Source organism: Mus musculus, chromosome 4, assembly GCF_000001635.26.
Source record: "Mus musculus strain C57BL/6J chromosome 4, GRCm38.p6 C57BL/6J".
Lineage (NCBI taxonomy): Eukaryota > Metazoa > Chordata > Mammalia > Rodentia > Muridae > Mus > Mus musculus.
Genome location: NC_000070.6, coordinates 109,652,427 through 109,658,156, shown reverse-complemented (window position 1 = coordinate 109,658,156; position 5,730 = coordinate 109,652,427). Strand labels below are relative to the sequence as shown.

The 5,730-nt window shown below is 39.9% G+C and overlaps 1 long non-coding RNA gene across 2 annotated transcripts; it reads left to right on the top strand.

Annotated features, from left to right (window-relative positions):
• The first annotated feature begins 568 nt into the window (after positions 1 to 568).
• On the top strand, positions 569 to 5,730 carry 9630013D21Rik (RIKEN cDNA 9630013D21 gene). 2 transcript variants are annotated; one of them, NR_166454.1, is made up of 5 exons: positions 569 to 732; positions 1,562 to 1,756; positions 4,046 to 4,131; positions 5,046 to 5,218; positions 5,332 to 5,730. It is a non-coding gene; the product is annotated as an RIKEN cDNA 9630013D21 gene (long non-coding RNA). The 2 variants fall into 2 exon arrangements; NR_166455.1 differs by having other exon boundaries at positions 574 to 732; positions 1,580 to 1,756.

Genomic DNA, 5,730 nt, shown 5'->3' with positions numbered 1-5,730 from the left:
AGGCACTTAGTGAGAGGCAGAAAAACAAAAATCCCCTCCTGAGATGGGGTAAAGTTCTGTCCACCAGAGCCAACCCCAGAGTCTTTGGAGAGGATGCGAACACATCTTTTGTGTCCCAGACTTGGACTAAGTCTGGGTGCAGCAGGGAAGAAGCTGGAGCCGGGCGCTCCTTCTGTGCGCGCAGAAAAGCCCGGGGGTGGGGGTGGAGGAGCTGCAAAACCGTTAGCTCACTTTTTTTTCCTTCCTCGCAAAGGTCTCTTTTCTCTTCTCTTCCTGTCCAAATATTTCAAATTTCCGCGCCTTAAATAACAGCCTCCTTTTATTTAGCTAGTTTCCTCGGCAGGTTTGGCCGCTGGCTGGTCTCTGCCCCTCTATGGACCCGGGATGCCTCTCGCACCTCGGTGCCTCCTGCAGCCCCCACATCACCCCATGCCCTGCGCGCTGCACAGAGCGTGCCCGCACGAGCCACAGCCTCTGCCCTTCGTGGCCTCGCTTGACCTGGCTGTCCCGGGCACCCGGAGCCACCAAGGCTGCCCCCAGCCCAGTCCGGAGCTGGCCTGTCTCCCAGCCCAGTTTCCTTCCCTGAGCTTTAGGACGGGTCCCGCCCGGGGCTTGGAAGCCCACAACCCTGCGGCAGCAAAAGGCAAAGGGCGGGAGGAGAGCTACAAAGGAGGCCGGTGGCCGCAGCCAGAGTCAGCCCCCAGCCGTGGGTAACCTTGGAGGCGCCCTCGAGTGAGTGTGAGCGCGGAGATCGTGGCTAGCCGGCGCACCCGGAGGGGCGGGAGGAGGGAGCTGGGAGTTGGGAAAGGGGAACCGCTCCCCAAGAACCCCAGGAGTTGTGGGCGACCACAGCAGCCAGCTCCAGGTGCTGGCCCCGGGGCAGCCCTCCCGCTGGGTAAAGTTGGCCCCGGGGCTGCGGCTGGAGGGCAGTGCGCGAGCTGAGGAGAGCAGGCCGGTGAGTTCCTGGCTGGCCGCGGAGGTGAGCTGGCGGCCGGAGCCGCGGGCGCGCTGCACCACTCGGTGCCCTACTCAGAGTAGCTCTCCCTTCCTCCCCTGGCGATGACAGCTGAGGACAGCCGGGCTTCCCAGCCAGGCGTCCAACTGCTAAGAAGACAAATTCTTCTCTGGCTTTTTACCGTCTTGGACTGTTCACAAAACTGCCCCAAGGTTTTGCTTTTCCTCCGTAGTATACTAGACATCCGGAACCGAAAATACACCTTCTTCATTCAAAAAGACCCCAGCCTGAGCGGTGACCTTCAGGGCTGGGGTGTGCAGAACACCTAGGATTATGGGGGTTTTTTGTTTGTTTGTTTGGTTGGTTGGTTTTTTTGTTTTGTTTTTTGTGGGTTTTCTCTTTTTTCTTTCTTCTTTCTTTTTCTTTTTTTCAATCTTCAGCGGTGCCTCAAAAGAACCCCCCTTTTCTCCCAACCCCCAGATCTGTATATAGACCTGGTAAATTAAGATTCCAGGGAAATATTTTGCCATCTGTGCAGAGACACTGTGTGGACTTTAGGTGTTAGGATGTGGTTTTGGAATTTTCTGTGCTGTCTTTAACTCTCAGTAGACATTAAAATAACAGCTTGGTCTCGGCCAGCAAGTGAGCAAAGGTTATCCCAGCTACCACAGCACCTGCAGAAGCACAAGTGGAACTCACACATTTTGCTTCCCGTGTTCTAAAATGGATTCTGAGCCATCCAGAGAAATCCGCACAGAGGGGAACCTGAGAACAGAGGTGTACATATTAAAAATTACACAGGTACTGTACTAAAACTGTCTCACCTAATCTCTGTGTGTTTCTGTCTCGCTGATCAAAGCAGAATTTCAACTTAGGCCTGCTCAATAATTTTATATACAGCCTTTTTCCTCTTCCCTCACACTCCATTCCAAAATAAAACAACCAGCCAAAACTAGCAGCTCTTTGGGGGAGGAAGTAAGAAACCACCAATTTCTATCCAACTATACTTAATGTCTTCTGAGTACTAAGAAGAAATCCTAATTTCAACCGGTTCTAGGGAAGAAATAATTTACCAGAAGCACAACATTTAATTGGTATAATTATGATGATATTGTCTTTTTTACATACAAATAATAGAGTTTCTGTAGTTGTTAAGTAAAAACCCAGATTTCTTCCTGAGAATATTTGGACATGGAGGCTTCTGCTCGTAATATTTCATCAGTACAGCAAGTCTCTTAGAAAAATCTGGAACGTTATCTTAACCATGTAGAGAACAGTATCATGTTGGCAGATTTTGTTTCTGTTTTTCAAATTAGTTACATAAATAGTGAAAGTTCCATATAAAGACAAAATTCCCCAACATGCTTTGATGTTGGATTTTAACTTAGAAATGCAACTAAATAATCAACCATATTAAAATACTGTCCACTTCCCTGATCCTGCTCAGTGTAGTGTGTACACTTGCTGGAAAAGAGGTCTGTTATGAGTTTTAAATGTGTGCTTTGGAAACACAACTTCCTAAAATTAAAAAAGAAAAAAGAAGCTTTCTGGGCTCCAGGAACAGTTCTCCCAATTGGCATCATGATCAGTGGTATCAGTACCTTCTCTCACCAGACTGCATAATCGGTCTCCTGTTCGAGCCCAGATAATTCCTATCACATAGCTATCTTCTGAGATGGTTTCATTTAGAAAAATTGATGCCCTCACTGATGTGCATACAGTTAGACACCTTGGACCAATCTGTGGGCCACTTAAAAATGACATGCATTTCTTCCTTTGTCGAGGTATGGAACGTGTCTGAATAAATATAATCATCTTAAAGAGCTAGAACAATTAATTTGCAGATCAATAGTAATCTTACAGTGTGGTGATGATTCACAGTAAAATAAAAACATTCATGTATTAGGACAAGTGGACAAATTATTAAATTGAGCAACATCTAATGATGGTCAACCTCATACTTTCCTCTGCCTCAGTGTTGAAATGAGCTGTAGTAGGTGTTGTGATGCACTTTTTCTTTACTTTTGATGTTGTATTCCTCAGGAGAGAAGAGTTGATCATCTCAGTGTCTCTTCTTCAATGTTAAGTAAAACATAATTGGGAAAAGTATTTTTTTTAAATCATTTTACTCTACTAGCACCATAATTTTGCTTGTCTGAGCTTTAAAACTCCCTCCCTTCTCTCTTTCATTTTTTTTTCTTCACATTTTGGGTAATGAACAATAACAACAAAAAGATAGCATGTAGGTAGAGAGGCCCATGTTTTAAAAAATTCCTCCTTCCTCAGCTGTCTCTTTCCCCATTCCTAAAAATTACTTGAACTTTAAAAATTATACTCAGTGATGCTAAATAGTAGTTGTTAGTCCCACAACTACAAATTTACCCTGGGCCTATGAGTAAAAGCCTTGGTCTGCATTTTTTCAGAAGTGAAGGTAAAAGTCAAGAAGTCTGGACACGAAGTCGCAGCAATAGTGCATTTATGTCTTGAATATAACTTGGAATGCAAAAAGTACTTAATATTTTACATATGCTACTAATTTTTTAAGTGTAAAATCAAGATCTAGGAACATCTTGGAAGTAATTTGTGGTTTTTCAAAACAATTTAATACATCTTAATTTGGCATATTAAGAAAATACTGATTATCTTAATAGATAAAAATTTAAGGTGAGGCAAGTGGGATCTCTGTCAATTCAAGATCACCCCAGCCTATATAATGAGACCCTGTCTCAAAAGAGTTAAGTTGTTAATAATTATGAGGAAATATGCAAATAGGACCCCAGTATCAAGGCCCATTTGCTTTTAAAAAGAAATTATTCCTGCAGGTAAGTTATGTATTTTAACTGTATGATTAATGCTTTATAGCTACATGTTCTACCTCCAAGTATTCTCTATAAGCACACAGTACTGAGCAGACAATTAAAATAATGCTTTTAAGCTGTGTCCTACATGGATGTTTTAATGTGTATTGATATTGAGATATTTCTTACCAAAATTTTATATTGAGCAGATGGACATTTTGAACAAAAATACCAATTCACTTCAGATTACTATTTAAAGATGTCACATAAGCTATGATTTTTTTCATTGTAGGTGAGCTCCTTTTCACTGATGATCCAGAGAGGATGTGAGTTAAAATCTTAGAACCGAAAGCACCGAACAGCTCCTACTTCTGCCTGGTATTACTTAAAATTCTTGTCATAGGGCATGTATATAACAAGCCATTAACATTTACGGTTAAGAAATTTCAAATGCAAAGCCAGAATCTTGATAATGACAAGAGGACAAATGGATATTTTAAATAGACATGGCCAGAGATTAAATATTAATTACACAAAAGGAAAAGTTTGATAAGGAATCTAAAAGCAACGACTAAGGATGAACAGTAAAACACATTTGTCCAAGAATAAAAACACAAGGCAAAAAATACCAGTGTTTTTATTAATATAAGCAAAGTTAATTTTCTTATATGGACAGTTTTCCAGTTTCCTATGAAATTTCTACTCTTTGCATTTGAATAATGTTTCAAAGAAACACTGTTATTCCAGCCATATCTATAAATTACATATATTTTTTTCTTACATATAAAAAGCATATATTCTGTCCCAAGCCTGCAAGATCAGCACCAATCTGAAAGGCTTCATGGATGCAGTTGGCCATCTGGTGTAGACTTAGGGCCTGTTCTGTGTGAGGCCAGCATAAGGCCACATGGGAGAGATCACTGAACTGGCTAAAGGCTTTCTAATTTGTTTAAAAGTAATCAAAATGGCTCTGAGCTAGTACAGAGTGTCCAGAGTTGTTGAAATATACCATGTATCTACCAGAAAGGCAAAGAGCTCAATACAAAGATCATCAAAAGGCAAAAAGTATTTTAGTTCAAGTAAGACATAACTAATGCCACAGGGAAAATATTAAGATGAAAATATAATAGAGAAGTGTAAGTAGCACTATGATTGAAATTCTGTTTAAAGGGCTTATTATTTTAACCCGTTTTAAAGATTGAAAATGTATGCTTCTTCAAACATGTGGCTATTATCTGTAAAAATATTAACTCATTAATACTCTGATTTTCTTTTTTTTTCTTGTTTATCAGATTCTCTTGAAAGACCTTGTAGCATAATCTAAGGTCAGCAAATGAAGTTTCTGGCTACCAACATAAAAGAACTTTAAGAATCAGTTCCCTGTAGGGAAAAATAACATCTCAAAATAAAAGGATGGAAATAGCACACATTTTTTTAAGCAGAAAATATTATACAGAGGATCAAGGTAATTTTTAAAAATCATTTCTATCCCAAAGTATATTTTTACCATTATTTTGAAATTAAATATATATAATTTAAACAAGAGATATCTGTTTATAATGAGGATTTTCTACTTAGCAACAGAATATACTGAAGAAAAATAAGATCAAAGCATTGGACATAAAAAACAACCTCCAGAATGACAATGATATTAAATCAGCTAACAGAAATGTCACCTCTCACAAATTCACAAAATTCATTTACTGATTTGAAGAAAAGGATTTCCAAGAAAAACTATTTAAATCTCCTTCCTTTAGATCAAAAGATTACTGGAAAGCAACATGAATATCCGGAAAAAAAAAAATCCAGTGGTCTCTGTGTGGGTCTCTGACAGCAATTTTTTAAAGATTTCTGAGATTGTTTCAATGTAATTGTGCATATATTAGCATTTTGAAAAGGTTCTCCATAAAACCTTGGATTATACAGAATTGTGTCATCATTTGCAGACTAATAAATTATGTACACATAAGAGACATA